Source organism: Bombina bombina, chromosome 4 (genome assembly GCF_027579735.1).
Source record: "Bombina bombina isolate aBomBom1 chromosome 4, aBomBom1.pri, whole genome shotgun sequence".
Lineage (NCBI taxonomy): Eukaryota > Metazoa > Chordata > Amphibia > Anura > Bombinatoridae > Bombina > Bombina bombina.
Genome location: NC_069502.1, coordinates 123335260 through 123358991, shown reverse-complemented (window position 1 = coordinate 123358991; position 23732 = coordinate 123335260).

Genomic DNA, 23732 nt, shown 5'->3' with positions numbered 1-23732 from the left:
AGGTCCGTTCCAACATCCCAATCTAAATTCTCTGCAGCTGACTGCTTGGAGATTGAACGCTTAGTTTTATCTAAGCGGGGGTTCTCTGACTCGGGCATTGATACTTTGATTCAGGCTTGCAAGCCTGTCACGAGAAAGATTTACCATAAGATATGGCGTAAATATCTTTATTGGTGCAAATCCAAGGGCTACTCATGGAGTAGGGTAAGGATTCCTAGGATTTTGGCCTTTCTCCAAGAAGGATTGGAGAAGGGATTATCAGCTAGTTCCTTGAAAGGACAAATTTCTGCTTTATCAATTCTGCTACACAAGCCTCTGGCGGATGTCCCAGACGTTCAGTATTTTTGTCAGGCTTTAGTTAGAATCAAGTCTGTATTTAAACCTATTGCTCCGCCATGGAGTTTGAATTTAGTTCTCAATGTTCTTCAAGAGGTTCCGTTTGAACCCATGCATTCCATACAAATTAAGCTTTTATCTTGGAAAGTTTTGTTTTTAGTTGCTATCTCTTCTGCTCGAAGAGTCTCTGAGCTTTCTGCATTACAATGTGATTCGCCTTATCTTATATTCCAATCTGATAAGGTGGTTTTGCGTAACTTGGACGTGGTTCGAGCCTTGAAGTTTTACTTACAAGCAACCAAGGATTTCCGTCAAACATCTTCTTTATTTGTTGTTTATTCTGGAAGACGTAGGGGTCAAAAAACTATGGCTACCTCTCTTTCTTTTTGGCTGAAAAGCATCATCCGCCTGGCATACAAGGCTGCTGGACAGCAGCCTTCTGAAAAGATTACGGCTCATTCTACTAGAGCTGTGGCTTCCACATGGGCTTTTAAAAAACAATGCTTCTGTTGAAAAGAATTTGTAAGGCTGCGACTTGGTCCTCCCTTCATGCTTTTTCCAAATTTTACAAATTTGATACTTTTGCTTCTTTGGAGGCTATTTTCTTCAAGCAGTGGTGCCTTCCGTTTAGGTATCTGTCTTGTCCCTCCCATTCATCCGTGTTCTGTTGCTTTGGTATTGTTTCCCACAAGTAAGGATGAATCCGTGGACTCGCCGTATCTAGTAGAAGAAAAGGACATTTATGATAAATTGATTTCTTCTATGATACGACGAGTCCACGGCCCTCCCTGTCATTTTAGACAGATTATATTTTTGTTTTTCAAAACTTCAGTCACCTCGGCACCTTTTAGCTTTTCTTTTCTATTCCTATTCCTTTGGTCGAATGACTGGGGGTGGAGAGAAGGGAGGAGCTATATATACAGCTCTACTGTGGTGCTCTTTGCCACTTCCTGTTAGCAGGAGGATAATATCCCACAAGTAAGGATGAATCAGTGGACTCGTCGTATCGTAGAAGAAAACAGAATTTATGCTTACCTGATAAATTTCTCTCTTGTGATGTATCGAGTAAGCATAAATTCTGTTTTCGCTTGTAAGATGTATCGAGTCCATGGATTCATCCATACTTGTGGGATACCAATACCAAAGCTTTAGGACACAGATGAAGGGAGGGACAAGACAGGTTCCTTAAACGGAAGGCACCACTGCTTGTAGAACCTTTCTCCCAAAAAAAGCCTCCGAAGAAGAAGCAAAAGAATCTAATTTGTAAAATTTGGAAAAAGTATGAAGCGAAGACCAAGTCGCCGCCTTACAAATCTGTTCAACAGAAGCCTCATTTTTAAAAGCCCATGTGGAAGCCACTGCTCTAGTAGAATGAGCAGTAATTCTTTCAGAAGGCTGCTGGCCAGCAGTCTCATAAGCCATACGGATGATGCTTTGCAGCCAAAAAGAAAGAGAGGTAGCCGTAGCCTTTTGACCTCTCCGCTTACCAGAATAGAAAACAAAAAATGAAGATGTTTGACGGAAATCTTTGGTTGCTTGTAAGTAGAACTTTAACGCACGAACCACATCAACATTGTGCAACAGATGTTCCTTCTTTGAAGAAGGATTAGGACACAGCGAAAGACAATTTACTGATTGATATTCCTATTAGAAACAACCTTAGGAAGGAATTCAGGTTTGGTATGTAAAACCACCTTATCTGCATGGAAAATAAGAATCAGGGTATCAATGACCGACTCAGAGAAACCACGCTTTGAAAGAATCAGGCGTTCAATCTCCAAGCAGTCAGACGCATAGAAAACAGAATTTATGCTTACCTGATAGGGATATTCTCATTCCCTACAGGAAGTGGCAAAGAGAGCACACAGCAAAGCTGTCCATATAGCTCCCCCTCTGGCTCCGCCCCCCAGTCATTCGACCGACGGTTAGGAGAAAAAGGAGAAACCATAGGGTGCAGTGGTGACTGTAGTTTAAACAAAAAAATTTAACCTGACTTAATTGCCAGGGCGGGCTGTGGACTGGAAACACCGCAAGAGAAAGTAATTTATCAGGTAAGCATAAATTCTGTTTTCTCTTGCAAGGTGTATCCAGTCCATGGATTCATCCTTACTTGTGGGATACCAATACCAAAGCTTTAGGACACGGATGAAGGGAGGGAACAAGACAGGTAACCTAAACGTAAGGCACCACTGCTTGCAAAACCTTTCTCCCAAAAATAGCCTCCGAAGAAGCAAAAGTATCGAATTTGTAAAATTTGGCAAAAGTATGCAGTGAGGACCAAGTCGCTGCCTTAAAAATCTGTTCAACAGAAGCCTCATTCTTGAAGGCCCAAGTGGAAGCCACAGCTCTGGTGGAATGAGCTGTAATTCGTTCAGGAGGCTGCTGCCCAGCAGTCTCATAAGCCAATCGGATGATGCTTTTCAACCAGAAGGACAGAGAGGTAGCCGTCGCTTTTTGACCTCTCCTCTTACCAGAATAGACAACAAACAAAGATGATGTTTGTCTGAAATCATTAGTTGCTTGTAAATAGAATTTCAAAGCACGAACCACATCAAGATTGTGTAAAAGCCGTTCCTTCTTAGAAGCTGGATTAGGACACAGAGAAGGAACAATGATTTCCTGGTTAATGTTCTTATTAGAAACAACTTTAGGAAGAAAACCAGGTTTGGTACACAAAACTACCTTATCTGCATGGAACACCAGATAGGGTGAATTACACTGCAAAGCAGACAATTCTGAAACTCTTCGAGCAGAAGATATAGCTACCAAAAACAAAACTTTCCAAGATAATAACTTAATATCTATGGAATGTAAAGGTTCAAACGGAACCCCTTGAAGAACTGAAAGAACTAAATTTAGACTCCATTGAAGAGCCACAGGTGTATAGACAGGCTTGATTCTGACTAACGCCTGTGCAAACGCTTGAACATCTGGTACTTCTGCCAGACGCTTGTGTAAAAGGATAGACAGAGCGGATATCTGCCCCTTTAAGGAACTAGCTGATAAACCTTTCTCCAATCCTTCTTGGAGAAAAGACAATATCCTTGGAATCCTAATCTTACTCCACGAGTAACCCTTGGATTCACACCAACAAAGATTTTTCCGCCATATCTTATGGTATTTTCCTGGTGACAGGTTTTCTAGCTTGGATCAGAGTATCTATGACTGAATCAGAGAACCCACGCTTGGATAGAATTAAGCGTTCAATCTCCAAGCAGTCAGATGCAGAGAAACTAGATTTGGATGCTTGAATGGACCCTGTATTAGAAGATCCTGCCTCATTGGCAGTGTCCATGGTGGGACAGATGACATGTCCACTAGGTCTGCATACCAAGTCCTGCGTGGCCACGCAGGCGCTATCAGAATTACAGAGGCCTTCTCCTGTTTGATTCTGGCTACCAGCCGAGGGAGAAGAGGAAACGGTGGAAAGACATAGGCCAGATTGAAGGACCAAGGCGCTACTAGAGCATCTATCAATGCCGCCTTGGGGTCCCTGGACCTGGATCCGTAAAGAGGAAGTTTGGTGTTCTGACGGGACGCCATCAGATCCAACTCTGGAATGCCCCATAGCTGAGTCAGCTGAGCAAATACCTCCGGGTGGAGTTCCCACTCCCCCGGGTGAAAAGTCTGACGACTTAGGAAATCCGCTTCCCAGTTGTCTACTCCTGGGATGTGAATTGCAGATAGATGGCAAGAGTGATCCTCCGCTCACCTGATTATCTTGGTTACTTCCTTCATCGCTAAGGAACTCTTTGTTCCTCCCTGATGATTTATGTATGCTACAGTCGTGATGTTGTCCGATTGAAATCTGATAAACTTGGCCGCCGCTAGCTGAGGCCATGCCTGGAGCGTGTTGAATATCGCTCTCAGTTCCAAAATGTTTATCGGGAGAAGAGACTCTTCTCGATACCATAGGCCCTGAGCTTTCAGGGAGCCCCAGACCGCGCCCCAGCCTAACAGACTGGCGTCGGTCGTTACAATGATCCACTCCGGTCTGCGGAAGCACATTCCCTGCGACAGGTGATCCTGAGACAACCACCAGAGAAGAGAATCTCTGGTTTTCTGGTCCAGTTGGATTTGAGGAGACAAATCTGCATAATCTCCATTCCACTGTTTGAGCATGCACAATTGCAGTGGCCTGAGATGAATTCGAGCAAAAGGGACTACGTCCATTGCTGCTACCATTAATCCGATTAGCTCCATGCACTGAGCTACAGATGGCCGAGGAATGGAATGAAGAGCTCGGCAAGTATTTAGAAGCTTTAATCTTCTGACCTCCGTCAGAAATATTTTCATTTCTACCAAGTCTATTAATTTTCCCAGGAAGGGAACCCTTGTGAGCGGGGACAGAGAACTTTTTTCGGTGTTCACCTTCCACCCGTGAGACCTTAGAAAGGCCAGAACAATCTCCGTATGAGCCTTGGCTCTGGGAAAAGACGACGCCTGTATTAAGATGTCGTCCAGATAAGGTGCTACTGCAATGCCCCGCGGTCTTAGTACCGCTAGAAGGGACCCTAGCACTTTAGTGAAAATTCTGGGAGCGGTGGCCAACCCGAAGGGAAGGGCCACGAACTGGTAATGTTTGTCCAGAAAGGCGAACCTTAAGAACTGATGGTGATCTTTGTGGATAGGAATATGAAGGTACGCAGGTAGTCATATATTGATCTTCATGGATCATCGGTAAGATTGTCCGAATGGTCTCCATCTTGAAAGATGGAACTCTGAGGAATTTGTTTAGAATTTTTAGATCTAGGATTGGTCTGAATGTTCCTTCCTTTTTGGGAACCACAAACAGGTTTGAGTAAAAACCCAGTCCTTGTTCTGTCATTGGAACTGGATATAACACTCCCATCTTGAGTAGATCTTCTACACAGCGTAAGAACGCCTCTTTCTTTGTCTGGTCTGTAGACAGACGAGAAATGTGGAACCTTCCCCTTGGAGGAGTCCTTGAATTCTAGAAGATATCCCTGTGCAACTATCTCTAATGCCCAGGGATCGGGAACATCTCTTGCCCAAGCCTGAGCAAAGAGAGAGAGTCTGCCCCCTACCAGATCGGGTCCCGGATCGGGGGCTACCCCTTCATGCTGTCTTAGTAGCATCTGTAGGCTTCTTGGCCTGTTTACCCTTGTTCCAGCCCTGCAAAGGCAGGTCTGTGAAGTGTTACCCTCTTGCTTTGCGGTAGCAGAGGCTGAAGCAGGACCGCTCCTGAAGTTGCGAAAGGAACGAAAATTAGCCTTGTTTTTAGCCTTAAAAGGCCTATCTTGCGGGAGGGCATGGCCCTTTCTCCCAGTGATATCCGAAATAATCTCTTTCAACTCGGGCCCGAAAAGGGTCTTTCCCTTGAAAGGAATATTCAGTAATTTTGTTTTAGACGACACGTCGGCCGACCATGATTTAAGCCAAAGTGCTCTGCGCGCCATGATGGCAAAACCAGAATTTTTCGCCGCCAACTTAGCAAATTGCAAAGCGGCATCTGTGATAAAAGAATTAGCCAGCTTTAGAGCCTTAATTCTATCCATAATTTCGTCATATGAGGTCTCCGTCTGGAGCGACTCCTCCAGCGCCTCAAACCAGAAAGCCGCTGCAGTAGTTACAGGAATAATGCAGGCAATAGGTTGGAGAAGGAAACCTTGTTGAACAAATATTTTCTTTAGTAAACCTTCTAATTAGGGATCGGAAACGCATCAGTGTATACAGGGACTTCTAGATATTTGTCTATTTTACACAATTTCTCTGGGACCACCATAGGGTCACAATCATCCAGAGTTGATAACACCTCCCAAAGCAGTACGCGGAGGTGTTCCAATTTAAATTTAAATGCTAGTAAATCTGATTCTGCCCGCTGAGAAACTTTTCCTGAGTCAGAAATTTCTCCCTCAGACATAACATCCCTCGCCCCTACTTCAGAGTGTTGTGAGGGTACATCAGATAAGCCTCCCAAAGCTTCCGACTGCTCCTCATCTGTTCTCAAAACAGAGCTATCGCGCTTTTTAGGGAAAACTGGCAGTTTGGATAGAAAGGCCGCAAGGGAATTATCCATGACTGCCGCCAGTTGTTGCAATGTAATAGGTGCTAATGCACTAGAGGTACTAGGTATCGCTTGAGCGGGCGTAACTGGTGATGACACATGGGGAGAGGAAGGCGGACTATCCTCATTACCATCAGTCAAAGAATCATCTAGGGCTATATTTTTAAGTGACACAATATGATCTTTAAAGTGTATAGACACATTAGTGCACTTGGGACACATTTTGAGTGGGGGTTCCACCATGGCTTCTGAACACATAGAGCAAGGCTTTTCCTTAGTGTCAGACATGTTTAACAGATTGGTATTATACGCAAGCAGGCTTGGAAAAACACTTTATGTAATAAGAAATACAATTTGCAATAAATGGTACTGTGCCATTAAGATAATAAAAGCGCACACAATTTTACAAAACGGTGAAAAATGAACCAAATCTCTTGAAATTTTTACAGTATGTGCCTAATGCCTCGATATGATTGCACAGCAAGTTTCAGCCTGATTGTTGGATGCTTGAACTGACCTTGGATTAGAAGGTCCTGCCTCATTGGCAGAGTCCACGGTGGAACAGATGACATGTCCACCAGGTCTGCATACCAAGTCCTGCGTGGCCACGCAGGCGCTATCAGAATCACTGAAGCTCTCTCCTGCTTGATTCTGGCAACCAGACGTGGGAGGAGAGGAAACGGTGGAAATACATAAGTCAGACTGAAGGACCAGGGCACTGCTAGAGCATCTATCAGTGCCGCCTGGGGATCCCGGGACCTGGACCCGTAACGCGGAAGTTTGGTGTTCTGTCGGGACGCCATCAGATCCAATTCTGGTGTGCCCCATAGCTGAGTCAGCTGGGCCAATACCTCCGAATGGAGCTCCCACTCCCCCGGATGAAAAGTCTGACGACTTAGGAAATGCGCCTCCCAGTTCTCTACCCCTAGGATATGGATTCCTGAGAGATAGCAAGAGTGATCCTCTGCCCATCGGATAATTTTGGTTACCTCCATCATCGCTAGTGAACTCCGTGTTCCTCCTTGATGATTGATATAGGCTACAGTAGTGATGTTGTCAGACTGAAATCTGATGAATTTGGCCGCAGCTAGCAGAGGCCACGCCTGAAGCGCATTGAATATCGCTCTCAGTACTAGAATGTTTATCGGGAGGAGAGAATCCTCCCGAGACCATAAGCCCTGTGCTTTCAGGGATTTCCAGACTGTACCCCAGCCTAGCAGGCTGGCATCTGTCGTTACTATGAGCCACTCTGGCCTGCGGAAACATATTCCCTGAGACAGGTGGTCCTGAGACAACCACCAGAGAAGAGAATCTCTGGTCTCTTGGTCCAGATGCAGTTGAGGAGATAAATCTGCATAATCCACATTCCACTGTTTGAGCATGCATAGTAGCAGTGGTCTGAGGTGTAGGCGGGCATAAGGAACTATGTCCATTGCCGCTACCATAAGTCCGATTACCTCCATACACTGAGACACTGATGGCCGAGGAATGGAATGAAGAGCTCGTCAAGTGATTAAAAGTTTTGGATTTTCTGACCTCCGTCAGAAATATTTTCATTTCTACCGAGTCTATCAGAGTCCCTAGGAAGGAAACTCTTGTGAGAGGGACGAGAGAACTCTTTTTTATGTTCACCTTCCACCCGTGAGATCTCAAAAAAGCCAACACGATGTCCGTGTGAGACTTGGCTAGCTGGAAAGTCGACGCCTGAATTAAGATGTCGTCTAGATAAGGCGCCACTGCTATACCCCGCGGTCTTAGAACCGCCAAAATGGACCCTAGCACCTTTGTGAAAATTCTGGGAGCCGTGGCCAACCCGAAGGGAAGGGCCACAAACTGGTAATGCCTTTCCAGAAAGGCGAATCTGAAGAATTGATGATGATCTCTGTGAATAGGGATGTGTAGATACGCATCCTTTAAGTCCACAGTAGTCATATATTGACCCTCCTGGATCAGAGGAAGAATAGCCCGAATAGTCTCCATCTTGAAAGATGGTACTATGAGGAATTTGTTAGAATTTTGAGATCCAAGATTGGTCTGAAAGTTCCCTCTGTTTTGGGAACCACAAACAGGTTGGAGTAAAAACCAAGCCCTTGTTCCGCTCTTGGAACTGGGCGAACCAGTCCCATGGTATGTAGGTCTTCTACACAGCGTAAGAATGCCTCTCTCTTTGTCTGGTTTGCAGACAATTGAGAAATGAGAAATCTCCCCCTTGGGGGGCAGTCTTTGAAGTCCAGAAGATATCCTTGGGACACAATTTCTAAAGCCCAGGAATCGTGAACATCTCTTGCCCAAGCCTGAGCAAAGAGAGAGAGTCTGCCCCCTACTAGATCCGGTCCCGGATTGGGGGCTACCCCTTCATGCTGTCTTAGAGGCAGCAGCAGGCTTCTTGGCCTGTTTACCTTTGTTCCAAGCCTGGTTAGGTCTCCAGACTGACTTGGATTGGACAGAATTCCCCTCTTGTGCTGCAGGGGAGGCTGAAGCGGGACCACCCTTGATGTTCCGAAAGGAACGAAAATTATTTTGTTTGGTCCTCATCTTATTTGTATTATCCTGAGGGAGGGCATGGCCGTTCCCTCCAGTGATGTCTGAAATAATTTCTTTCAGTGCAGGCCCAAATAGGGTCTTTCCTTTGAAAGGGATGTTCAACAATTTAGATTTTGATGACACATCAGCAGACCAGGACTTAAGCCATAACGCCCTGCGTGCTAAAATGGCAAAACCTGAATTCTTTGCAGCTAATTTAGCCATTTGGAAAGCGGCATCTGTAATGAAAGAATTAGCCAACTTAAGGGACTTAATTCTATCCATAATATCCTCTAATGGAGTCTCCACCTAGAGAGCCTCTTCTAGAGCCTCAAACCAGAAAGCAGCTGCAGTAGTTACAGGAACAATGCATGCAATAAGTTGGAGAAGAAAACCTAGATGAACAAAAATTTTCTTTAGGAGACTTTGAAAGCACAACTGTCTTCGATAGGTATAGTTGTACGCTTAGCAATAGTAGAAATAGCTCCCTCCACCTTAGGAACAGTCTGCCATGAGTCCTGTATGGTGTCAGATATGGGAAACATTTTCTTAAAAACAGGAGGGGGAGCGAACGGAATACCTGGTCTATCCCACTCCTTAGTAACAATAGTCACAATCCTCTTAGGGACTGGAAAAACATCAGTGTAAAGAGGAACCTCTAAGTATCTGTCCATTTTACACAATTTCTTTGGGACCACTATAGGGTCACAATTGTCTAGAGTAGCTAATACCTCCTTGAGCAATAAGCGGAGGTGTTCAAGCTTAAATTTAAAGGCCGTCATATCAGAATCTTTCCTGAATCAGAAATCTCTCCCTCAGATAACAAATTCCTTACCCCTACTTCAGAACATTGTGAGGGTATATCGGATACGGCTACTAAAGCGTCAGACGGCTCAGCTTTGCTGTGGTACTCTTTGCCTTCTCCTGCTGGCCAGGAGTGATTCCCACTACTAAATGGAATGACGTTGTAGACTCTCCATGTCTTAGGAAAGAAAGGTAATTCTAATAAGTATGAAATATGAATCAATATTGCAAAACATATTTTTAACATCAGAGAATAAAGCAGTAATTGCAGATCTTAGTCCATTAGCAGAAACATCTACCAAATTTTTACAAAATAAATAAATAAAAATACCATATTTCAGCTAGAATTGCAGAAGGGAGGCCGGACTGTAAGAAAAAGGTGCGTGCTTGATCACCTGCAGGAAAAATAAGATAATTATTGCATTAACAACGGCACATGAAATACTATAGAGCAGAAGATTATCAAAAATAAGTATTACATGAACCTTCACAATCATACACTTGGAGATCCTGGCCTTTAATATTTTAAATACTTTAAAGGGCAGTTTTGCAAGAATTTTATCAACTTGCAAAAGTACTAGATGGCAGCAATATTTCCTGCTATGTAGGGCTCCAGAAGACACCTACCTAGGTATCTTGAACAAATAATTCCATAGGAACAAAGCAAATTTGATAAGAGAAGTCTGAATCACAAAATACCTTGCTGTCTGAATCACAAAATACATTGGACATAAAAGCCAAAAAATGTATTTCATGATTCAGACAGAACATTCAATTTAAAACAGCTTTCAAATTTACTTCTTTGATCAAATTTGCTTTGTTCTCTTGGTATCTTTTATTGAATGAACATCAATGCACTACTGAGAGCTAGCTGAGAACATCAGGTGAGCAAATAACAAGAGGCATATATGTGCATCCACCAATCAGTTGCTAGCTTCTAGCAGTCTATTGCTACTCTTAAAGGGACAGTTAGTCAAAATTAAACTTTCATGATTTAGATAGGGCATGCAATTTTAAACAACTTTCCAATTTACTTTTATCATCAATTTTGCTTTGTACTCTTTGTATTCTTAGTTGAAATCTAAACCTAGGTAGGCTCATATGCTAATTTCTAAGCCCCTGAATGCCGCCTCTTACAGTTTTTTACAACTAGAGGGCATTAGTTAATGTGTGCCATATAGATAACATTGTACTCACTCCCAAGTCTGTCAAAAGAACTGAAATAAGGGGGCAGTCTGCAGAGGCTTACATATAAGGTATTCACAGAGGTAAAAACCAACTATGTTGGTTATGCAAAATTGGGGAATGAGTAAAAAAAACAATTATCTTTTTAAACAATTAAAATTCTGGTGTAGATTGTCCCTTTAAGCATACCTAAGTAATATCTTCAACAAGGATAAAAAAAGAACCAAGCAAATAAGATAATAGTAAAGTGGAAAGATGTTTAAAATTGCATGCTGTTCTGAATCATTGGGGGGGGGGATTATGCTTACCTGATAATTTCATTTCCATCTGTATGGGAAGAGTCCACAGCTGCATTCCTTACTTGTGGGAAATACTGAACCTGATCACCAGGAGGAGGCAAAGACACCCCAGTCTAAGGTTTAAATACCTCCCCCCACTTCCTCATAACCCCAGTCATTCTGCCGAGGGAACAAGGAACAGTAGGAGAAATATCAGGATGAAAAAGGTGCCAGAAGAAAAAATTTAAATTTAGGGCCGCCCATCGGAGAACACGGGTTGGAGCTGTGGACTCTTCCCATACAGATGGAAATTAAATTATCAAGTAAGCATAATTAATGTTTTCCATCTTAATATGGGAAGAGTCCACAGCTGCATTCCTTACTTGTGGGAAACATTTACCCAAGCTCTATAGTATACGGAATGCTAACGGGAGGGAAAATAGAGAGGCGGACCCTAACCTGAGGGCACCACTGCCTGCAAAACCTTTCTCCCGAAGGCTGCTTCAGCAGAAGCAAAAACATAGTAAAATTTGGGGAACGTATGTAAGGAGAACCAGGTAGCCGCCTTACAAATCTGATCCATAGAAACCTCATTTTTGAAGGCCCAAGAGGAAACCACTGCTCTTGTAGAATGAGCCGTAATCCTCAGAGGAGGCTTATGGCCTGCCGTCTCTATGCTAAACGGATGACACTCCTCAGTCAAAAAGTCAAAGAAGTCTACGCTTCCCGGAAAGGAGAACAAACAAACAGAGAAAGAGGTTTGTCTAAATTTCTTTGTGGCCCGAAAATAGAACTTGAAGGCACAAACCACATCCAGAAATACGTTGAAAACATTCCCTCGACGAAAAAGGATTAGGACATAAGAATGAACCACAATCTGTTGATTAATGTTGCGAATTGACACAACCTTAATAAGAAAACCTAACTTGGTTCGTAGAACAGCCTTATCGGCATGAAAAGCCAGATAAGGAGAGACCCATTGCAGGGCAGCAATCAAATATACCCTGCTTCTCAAGTTCATCCCTCCACACCTTAAGATAGATGCGACGAGCAACCAGCTTACGAGCTTGAATGAGAGTAAAAATAACTCTCTCAGAAAACCCTCTCTTGGCTAGGACTAAGCGTTCACTCTCCACGCAGTCAGCCTCAGAGAATCTAGACATTGATGAACAAAGAGACCTTGGTCAGCAGATCCCTGCGACAAGGTAACTTCCATGGAGGAGATGACAACATCCCCACTAGATCCATGAACCATATCATTCGCGGCCAATACGAAGCAATCAGTATCACTAACGCCTGCTCGAGCCACTGCTCTACATTGGATTGAACCTACAAGGCACCGCTAATGCATCTATTAACTCTACCTGAGGATCCCTGTACTTCGACCCATATCTGGGTAGCTTGGTATTGAGACATCATAAGATCTTCCTCTTGCAAATCTCTGCAAACACTCGGGATGGAAAGACCATTCCCCCGGATGAAAGGATTGTCTGCTGAGGAAATCCACTTCCCAGCTGTCCACACCCGGAATGTGGATCGCTGACCGCGAACAAATATGGGTCTCCCCCACACCAGAATACGAGATACTTCCCTCATAACTAGGGAGCTTCTCGTTCCCCCCTGATGGTTGATGTTAGCCACAAGGATATATTATGTGATTGGAATCTGATCAACTGGGACGAACCCAGCAGAGGCAAAGCCTTCAGAGCATTGTATATTGCCCGAAGATCCAAAATAAGATCAGGAGGGAGTTTTACCCCCCGAGACCATAGGACTGTGCCTTCCTGGCACCCCAAACAGCTCCCCATTCTGACAGACTCGCAACCGCAGTTACAATCACCCAGGATGGTCTTGAGACGGACATCACCTCAGGACAAATGATCTAGACAAAACCACCAAGAGAGTGATTCTCTGGATCGGTTGTCCAGAGAATCTGTTGAGACAGATCAGAATGATCACCGTTCCACTACTTCAGCATGCACAGTTGCAACAGTCTGAGGTGAAACCAAAGGAAATGATGTCCATGCTGGACACCATAAGACCAATCACATCCATACACAGAGCCACAGATTGCCTTAAAGAGATCTGGAGGGCTTAGAATATTCTCATGTCTATGGAGACTATTATAGTACCCTTGAATTCTACCCTGGTACTTGATACAAGAGAACTCTCTCTAGATTATCTACCATCCATGGGATCGAAGAAGACAGAGGAGAGATTCCGAATGGTCCATTCTTTGAAAAATTTCTTGGAGCCGTAGCAAGACAAAACGGAAGGCAATAAACTGGAAGTGCTGGTCCAGGAATGCAAACCCTAGGAATTTGAAGAGGTCCTTGAGGATTGGTACGTGAAGGGAGCATCCTTCAGATCTATTGTGGTCATGAACATATTGTCTCCATCTTGAACATTTAAAAACTTGCTTAAGCCCTATAGGTCCAGAATCGGATGGAAAGTTTCCTCCTTCTTAGGGACCATGAAAAGGTTTGAATAGTATCCCAAACCTCTCACTGCAATAGGCACCGTGACAATAACTCCTAAGAGGACAAATCCCGTACACACCCCAAAAAAGGCTTCCCTCCTTTCTGGTAAGGAAGACAGGAAGAATCTGCCCTTGGGTGGCTGAGACTTAAAAACTATCTTGTAACCCTGAGCTATGACCAACGGGACCCATGGATCCTGCACGTCCCTGAACCAAGCGACTAAGAGCGACATACTGCCCCCTACACCATCCAGAAGAGGACCGGGGATCGCCCGTTTATGCCGACTTAGACTCGGCAGGCTTCTTGCTCTGCTTGGATTTATTCCAGGACTGAGCCGGCTTCTAAGAGCACTTGGTTTGCTCTGGCTTAGCGGAGGACTGCTGATATAGGCTTTATCAGAACGAAAACCGTCCCTTTAGACTACTTTATATACTCTTGCGGTAGGAGGACACCCATGACCCGTGTGACAGTAGAGATAATTAAGTCCAGGCCTGGACCAAACAAAATTATTCCCTTAAAGGGGAGGGAAGAAGTCTAGACTTAGAAGTCATATGTGCAGACTATGACTTCAGCCAGAGCCCGGCGGGCCTGAACAGAAAAAGCTGAAGCCATAGCATTCAAGTAAATAATCTGTCACAGACAAAAAAAAAAAATTAGCAACCCCCAAGGCCATAAATCTTTCCTGAGTAATGTCGAGGGGACTCCACTCCGATCCACTCCTATAAGGACTCAAACCAGAAGGTAGTTTCTCCAGCAACCGCGGCATCAGCCATCGCCGGTTGAAACCAATATCCCATATGTTGAAACATCTTTCTTAACAGAGTTTCCAGCTCTTATCCATGGGCTCTTCAAACGAAGAACTATCCTCAAGAGGGATAGTAGTACGTTCAGCAAGGGTGAAGATAACGCCATCCCATTTAGGGATGGAACATCACAACTCCATTGAGAGTCCAGGACCGGGAACAATTTGTTAAAGGAAGAAGAGGAGAAAAAGGAATCCTATCCTGTCCCATTTATTCTTAATAATGTTCGCCATCTAACAGGAGCAGGGAGGGATTAGGCACCACCCTGTCCTTAAACTCTATCCAATTTAGGAATTAAAGGTTCATTAGGCAATTTGGCCTCTGGAACCTCTGAATTCTCCAAAAACTTCCTTTGGACAAAGCGCAAATTCCTAAAACTAAAGTCTGGTTTCTCCGCAGCTGGAGGTTTAGAGGCAGCAGACTCCGACCCAGAATTTCATACTCAAGTCTCAGAAATACCTTCATCCTCGGATAACCCTATCAGTTAAAACCAATAAATTATCTGATGTACTCTGGAAGGAGTGTAATATGTAACCTTTCGCTTGCGCTTAGCAGGGTGAGGTAAAGCATTAAAGGCCGCAGACACCGCCGCCTGGACTGTGCAGTAAAGTCTGGTGAACAAAAGCCCCCTCCAGATAAAGTATCAGCAATGCTACGGGAAAACTAATGTAGGGTACGCACCTCACTGGACGACAGCTCCTCAGAGGTGGATGGCTCAATGGTATCAAACATGTTTGATATTAACACATTATCAAGGCATATGGAACATAATTGAGAGGGTGGAACTAAGGCCTCCTCACCAAATAAACAGGAATTACTCAACAGAATCCTACATCGCTAGTGCAATAACCGGAGAACTATAGAAATAAAGCACCTTATTTTATTCAAAATAACTGCACCTTTATACAACAATGGCTGGGGCACTTACCACCTCCTATGACCCAGACAGTGCAAAGATGTATCCCGGTCAGGAAAGAGGGAATAAATCACATGATGCACAATGCAGGACTGTCCCTACTATGAGAAAAAGCACGCCAGCTTGTAAGCTGCATGGCTCTCAAAGTGAAACCTGTATATTCCATAACAGCCTATGAGCCCATAACATCTCACACATAAAAGCAGCATAAAATCAAATAAACAATATAAGAGTACCCCCCCTGTTCAATAATGCCCTTCAGGAGATATTAACCCTTGATTCTATACAGATAAAAGGATTCACACTGTGACCCTGTCTTCTTGAGTTATCATACATGTATAAAATATTAAATGATCTTATTAGAATCAACACAATGGAACAGGAACACAGCCCTTCAAGTGTGACAGATGGTAGCATCGCTTCTGACATGGACTTGAGTGAAAAAAGCAGGCAGCGAAACTTGTCAACGCTGATTGCCTATGGAGTTGTTAATATGAGTCGGGATGGTTTCGCAAAAAGACTCTCCCTGCATCTCTGGAATCTAACTTTCATCCATGCTCTCACTGAGAGGCTGACAGGACTACTTAAAACTCCAGTCCCATCTCGAAGAGTACTACCCTCCATAAGAGACTACTACTCCGAAATCTTCTAACACTTCTCTGCCAACCTCCTGTGACAAAAGGCAAATAATGACTGGGGTTATGAGGAAGTGAGGGAGGTATTTAAACCTTTGGCTGGGGTGTCTTTGCCTCCTCCTGGTGGCCAGGTTCAGTATTTCCAACAAGTAAGGAATGCAGGAGTTGACTCTTCAATATTAAGATGGAAAAGTGTTTATGTCCCTTTTATGTAAAAGGAATAGCACAAATGCATTAAAGGGACATAATACTCATATGCTAAATCACTTGAAACTGATGCAGTATAACTGTAAAAAGCTGACAGGAAAATATCACCTGACCATCTCTATATAAAAAAGGAAGATATTTTACCTCACAGCTCAGCAGAGTAAGTTCTGTGTAAAAAGTTATACTTCACCTGCTCCCAGCTGTAGGTAAAAAAAATAAAAAAAAAAATGAAGAAATGAACAGCAGCCAATCAGCAGTGCTGAGGTCATGAACTCTTACTGTGATCTCATGAGATTTGACTTAACTCTCATGAGATTTCATAGTAAGCTTCCTTTACCTGATTGGTGAAATAATATGAGAGTTCAGGAGGCTCATCCTTTCAGCTGTCCCAGGACAGACACACTAAAATGCTGCTTAGAAATCCTTTACAATGGGAGGTGGCTACTGAGGAACTTTTGAGGTAAAAACATAATTTATGCTTACCTGATAAATTTATTTCTCTTGTAGAGTATCCAGTCCACGGATCATCCATTACTTGTGGGATATTCTCCTTCCCAATAGGAAGTTGCAAGAGGATCACCCACAGCAGAGCTGCTATATAGCTCCTCCCCTCACTGCCATATCCAGTCATTCTACCGAAACCATAGGGTGCAGTGGTGACTGTAGTTTAATTAAAATTAAGACCTGTCTGAAAAGGACAGGGCGGGCCGTGGACTGGATACACTACAAGAGAAATAAATTTATCAGGTAAGCATAAATTATGTTTTCTCTTGTTAAGTGTATCCAGTCCACGGATCATCCATTACTTGTGGGATACCAATACCAAAGCTAAAGTACACGGATGATGGGAGGGACAAGGCAGGAACTTAAACGGAAGGAACCACTGCCTGTAGAACCTTTCTCCCAAAAACAGCCTCTGAAGAAGCAAAAGTATCAAATTTGTAAAATTTGGGAAAAGTATGAAGGGAAGACCAAGTTGCAGCCTTGCAAATCTGTTCAACAGAGGCCTCATTTATAAAGGCCCAGGTGGAAGCCACAGCTCTAGTAGAATGAGCTGTAATCCTTTCAGGAGGCTGCTGTCCAGCAGTCTCATAGGCTAAACGGATTATACTCCGAAGCCAAAAAGAAAGAGAGGTTGCCGAGGCCTTCTGACCTCTCCTCTGCCCAGAGTAAACAACAAACAGGTTAGATGTTTGGCGAAAATCTTTAGTAGCCTGTAAGTAAAACTTCAAGGCACGGACTACGTCTAGATTATGCAAAAGACGTTCCTTCTTTGAAGAAGGATTAGGACATAATGATGGAACAACAATCTCTTGATTTATATTCTTGTTAGAAACCACCTTAGGTAAAACCCCAGGTTTTGTACGCAGAACAACTTTATCTGAATGAAAGATCAGATAAGGAGAATCACAATGTAAGGCAGATAACTCCGAGACTCTTCGAGACGAGGAAATAGCCATCAGAAAAAGAACTTTCCATGAAAGAAGTTTGATATCAATAGAATGAAGGGGTTCAAATGGAACCCCTTGAAGAACTTTAAGAACCAAGTTTAAGCTCCATGGAGGAGCAACAGGTTTAAACACAGGCTTAATTCTAACTAAAGCCTGACAAAATGCCTGAACGTCTGGAACTTCTGCCAGACGCTTGTGTAAAAGGACAGAGCAGAAATCTGTCCCTTTAAAGAACTAGCTGATAATCCTTTGTCCAAACCCTCTTGGAGGAAGGACAATATCCTAGGAATCCTAATCCTACTCCATGAGCAATTCTTTGATTCACACCAATGAAGATATTTACGCCATATCTTGTGGTAAATTTTCCTGGTGACAGGCTTTCGTGCCTGTATTAAGGTATCAATTACTGACTCGGAGAAGCCACGCTTTGATAGGATCAAGCGTTCAATCTCCATGCAGTCAGTCTCAGAGAAAGTAGATTCGGATGATTGAAAGGACCTTGTATTAGAAGGTCTTGTCTCAGAGGCAGAGTCCATGGTGGAAAGGATGACATGTCCACTAGGTCTGCATACCAGGTCCTGCGTGGCCACTCAGGCGCTATCAATATCACCGATGCTCTTTCCTGTTTGATTTTGGCAATCAGACGAGGGAGCAGAGGAAACAGTGGAAACACATAAGCCAGGTTGAAGAACCAAGGTGCTGCTAGAGCATCTATCAGTGCCGCTTCTGGGTCCCTGGACCTGGATCCGTAACAAGGAAGCTTGGCGTTCTGGCGAGACGCCATGAGATCCAATTCTGGTTTGCCCCAACGGAGAACGAATTGAGCAAACACCTCCGGATGGAGTTCCCATTCCCCCGGATGAAAAGTCTGACGACTTAGAAAATCCGCCTCCCAGTTCTCTACACCTGGGATATGGATCGCTGACAGGTGGCAAGAGTGAGTCTCTGCCCAGCGAATTATCTTGGAGACTTCTGACATTGCTAGGGAACACCTGGTTCCCCCTTGATGGTTGATGTAAGCCACAGTCGTGATGTTGTCCGACTGAAATCTGATGAACCTCAGTGTTGCTAGCTGAGGCCAAGCCAGAAGAGCATTGAATATTGCTCTTAACTCCAGAATATTTATTGGGAGGAGTGTCTCCTCCTGAGTCCATGAACCCTGAGCCTTCAGTGAGTTCCAGACTGCACCCCAACCTAGAAGGCTGGCATCTGTTGTTACAATTGTCCAATCTGGTCTGCGAAAGGTCGTACCCTTGGACAGATGGGCCCGAGATAACCACCAGAGAAGAGAATCTCTGGTTTCCTGATCCAGATTTAGTAGAGGGGACAAATCTGTGTAATCCCCATTTCACTGACTGATGATGCATAATTGCAGCGGTCTGAGATTCAGGCGCGCGAATGGCACTATGTCCATCGCCGCTACCATTAAGCCGATTACTTCCATGCACTGAGCCACCGTGGGGCGCGGAATGGAGTGAAGAACACGGCAAGCATTTAGAAGTTTTGATAACCTGGACTCCGTCAGGTAAATTTTAATTTCTACAGAATCTATTAGAGTCCCTAGGAAGGAAACCCTCATGAGAGGAGATAGAGAACTCTTTTCTTCGTTCACTTTCCACCCATGCAACCTCAGGAATGCCAGAACTATCTCTGTATGAGATTTGGCAATTTGAAAGCTTGACGCCTGTATCAGGATATCGTCCAGGTAAGGAGCCACCGCTATGCCTCGCGGTCTTAGGACCGCCAGAAGTGAGCCTAGAACCTTTGTAAAAATTCTTGGGGCTGTAGCCAAGCCGAATGGAAGAGCTACAAATTGGTAATGCCTGTCTAGAAAGGAAAACCTCAGGAACTGATGATGATTCTTGTGAATCGGAATGTGAAGGTAGGCATCCTTTAAGTCCACTGTGGTCATGTACTGACCCTCTTGGATCATGGGTAAAAATGGTTCGAATAGTTTCCATCTTGAATGACGGAACTCTGAGGAATTTGTTTAGGATCTTTAAATCCAAAATTGGTCTGAAGGTTCCCTCTTTTTTGGGAACCACAAACAGATTTGAATAAAACCCCTGTCCTTGTTCCGTCCGCGGAACTGGATGGATCACTCCCATTACAAGGAGATCTTGTACGCAGCTTAGGAATGCCTCTTTCTTTATGTGGTTTGCAGATAATCTTGAAAGGTGAAATCTCCCTTGTGGAGGAGAAGCTTTGAAGTCCAGAAGATATCCCTGAAATATGATCTCCAACGCCCAGGGATCCTGAACATCTCTTGCCCACGCCTGGGCGAAGAGAGAGAGTCTGCCCCCTACTAGATCTGTTGTCGGATAGGGGGCCGCTCCTTCATGCTGTCTTAGAGGCAGCAGCAGGCTGTCTGGCCTGCTTGCCCTTGTTCCAGGACTGGTTAGGTTTCCAGGCCTGCTTGGATTGAGCAAAAGTTCCCTCTTGTTTTGAAGCAGAGGAAGTTTATGCTGCACCTGCCTTGAAATTTCGAAAGGCACGAAAATTAGACTGTTTGGCCTTTGATTTGGCCCTGTCCTGAGGAAGGGTATGACCCTTACCTCCAGTAATGTCAGCAATAATTTCTTTCAAACCAGGCCCGAATAAGGTCTGCCCCTTGAAAGGAATGTTGAGTAATTTAGACTTTGAAGTCACATCAGCTGACCAGGATTTGAGCCATAGCGCCCTACGCGCCTGGATGGCGAATCCGGAATTCTTAGCCGTTAGTTTAGTCAAATGAACAATGGCATCAGAAACAAATGAGTTAGCTAGCTTAAAGGGACACTGTACCCAAAAATTTTCTTTCATGATTCAGAAAGAGCATGCGATTTTAAGCAACTTTCTAATTTACTCCTATTATCAAATCTTCTTTACTCTCTTGGTATCTTTATTTGAAATGCAAGAATGTAAGTTTAGGTGCCGGCCCATTTTTGGTGAACAACCTAGGTTGTCCTTGCTGATTGGTGGATAAATTCATCCACCAATCAAAAACTGCTGTCCAGAGTGCTGAACCAAGAAAAAAGCTTAGATGCCTTCTTTTTCATATAAAGATAGCAAGAGAACGAAGAAAAATTGATAATAGGAGTAAATTAGAAAGTTGCTTAAAATTGCATGCTCTATCTGAATCACAAAAGAATTTTTTTGGGTACAGTGTCCCTTTAAGAGTTCTAAGCTTGACAACAATTTCAGTCAATGGAGCTGTATGGATGGCCTCTTCCAGGGCCTCAAACCAGAATGCCGCCACAGCAGTGACAGGTGCAATGCATGCAAGGGGCTGTAAAATAAAACCTTGTTGAATAAACATTTTCTTAAGGTAACCCCATAATTTTTTATCCATTGGATCTGAAAAGGCACAACTGTCCTCAACCGGGATAGTGGTACGCTTTGCTAAAGTAGAAACTGCTCCCTCCACCTTAGGGACAGTCTGCCATAAGTCCCGTGTAGTGGAAACATTTTTCTAAATATAGGAGGTGGGGAAAAGGGCACACCGGGCCTATCCCACTCCTTACTAATAATTTCTGTAAGCCTTTTAGGTATTGGAAAAACATCAGTACTCACCGGCACTGCATAGTATTTATCCAGCCTACACAATTTCTCTGGCACTGCAATTGTGTCACAGTCATTCAGAGCAGCCAATACCTCCCCAAGCAATACACGGAGGTTCTCAAGCTTAAATTTAAAATTAGAAATCTCTGAATCAGGTCTCCCCGATTCAGAGACGTCACCCACAGACTGAAGCTCTCCGTCCTCAGGTTCTGCATATTGTGACGCAGTATCAGACGTGGCTCTTACAGCATCTACGCGCTCTGTATCTCGTCTAACCCCAGAGCTATCGCGCTTGCCTCTCAATTCAGGCAATCTGGATAATACCTCTGACAGGGTATTATTCATGATTGCAGCCATGTCCTGCAAAGTAATCGCTATGGGCGTCCCTGATGTACTTGGCGCCATATTAGCGTGCGTCCCTTGAGCGGGTTGCGAAGGGTCCGACACGTGGGGAGAGTTAGTCGGCATAACTTTCCAATTGACAGACCCCTCTGGTGACAATTCTTTTATAGATAAAGACTGATCTTTACTGTTTAAGGTGAAATCAATACATTTAGTACACATTCTCCTATGGGGCTCCACCATGGCTTTTAAACATAATGAACAAGTATCCTCTGTTTCAGACATGTTTGTGCAGACTAGCAATGAGACTAGCAAGCTTGGAAAACACTTTAAAGCAAGTTAACAAGCAATATAAAAAAACGTTACTGTGCCTTTAAGAGAAACACATTTTGACAAAATTTGAAATAACAGTGAAAAAAGGCAGTTACACTAACAAAATTTTTACAGTGCATGTAACAAGTCAGCAGAGCATTGCACCCACTTGCAAATGGATGATTAACCCCTTAATAACAAAAGCAAAATAATAAATGCCAAAAACGTTTTTTAAACACAGTCACAACAACTGCCACAGTCTACTGTGATTGTTACCCTCCTCAAACACGACTTTGAAGCCTTTTGAGCCCTTCAGAGATGTCCTGCATCATGCAGGAAGAAGCTGAATGTCTCTGTCAGTATTTTTAGCTGCACAGAAAAGCACTAAAAACAGAATTTATGTTTACCTGATAAATTACTTTCTCCAACGGTGTGTCCGGTCCACGGCGTCATCCTTACTTGTGGGATATTCTCTTCCCCAACAGGAAATGGCAAAGAGCCCAGCAAAGCTGGTCACATGATCCCTCCTAGGCTCCGCCTACCCCAGTCATTCGACCGACGTTAAGGAGGAATATTTGCATAGGAGAAACCATATGATACCGTGGTGACTGTAGTTAAAGAAAATAAATTATCAGACCTGATTAAAAAACCAGGGCGGGCCGTGGACCGGACACACCGTTGGAGAAAGTAATTTATCAGGTAAACATAAATTCTGTTTTCTCCAACATAGGTGTGTCCGGTCCACGGCGTCATCCTTACTTGTGGGAACCAATACCAAAGCTTTAGGACACGGATGAAGGGAGGGAGCAAATCAGGTCACCTAAATGGAAGGCACCACGGCTTGCAAAACCTTTCTCCCAAAAATAGCCTCAGAAGAAGCAAAAGTATCAAACTTGTAAAATTTGGTAAAAGTGTGCAGTGAAGACCAAGTCGCTGCCCTACATATCTGATCAACAGAAGCCTCGTTCTTGAAGGCCCATGTGGAAGCCACAGCCCTAGTGGAATGAGCTGTGATTCTTTCAGGAGGCTGCCGTCCGGCAGTCTCGTAAGCCAATCTGATGATGCTTTTAATCCAAAAAGAGAGAGAGGTAGAAGTTGCTTTTTGACCTCTCCTTTTACCAGAATAAACAACAAACAAGGAAGATGTTTGTCTAAAATCCTTTGTAGCATCTAAATAGAATTTTAGAGCGCGAACAACATCCAAATTGTGCAACAAACGTTCCTTCTTCGAAACTGGTTTCGGACACAGAGAAGGCACGACTATCTCCTGGTTAATGTTTTTGTTAGAAACAACTTTTGGAAGAAAACCAGGTTTAGTACGTAAAACCACCTTATCTGCATGGAACACCAGATAAGGAGGAGAACACTGCAGAGCAGATAATTCTGAAACTCTTCTAGCAGAAGAAATTGCAACCAAAAACAAAACTTTCCAAGATAATAACTTAATATCAACGGAATGTAAGGGTTCAAACGGAACCCCCTGAAGAACTGAAAGAACTAAGTTGAGACTCCAAGGAGGAGTCAAAGGTTTGTAAACAGGCTTGATTCTAACCAGAGCCTGAACAAAGGCTTGAACATCTGGCACAGCTGCCAGCTTTTTGTGAAGTAACACAGACAAGGCAGAAATCTGTCCCTTCAAGGAACTTGCAGATAATCCTTTTTCCAATCCTTCTTGAAGGAAGGATAGAATCTTAGGAATCTTAACCTTGTCCCAAGGGAATCCTTTAGATTCACACCAACAGATATATTTTTTCCAAATTTTGTGGTAAATTTTTCTAGTTACAGGCTTTCTGGCCTGAACAAGAGTATCAATAACAGAATCTGAGAACCCTCGCTTTGATAAGATCAAGCGTTCAATCTCCAAGCAGTCAGCTGGAGTGAGACCAGATTCG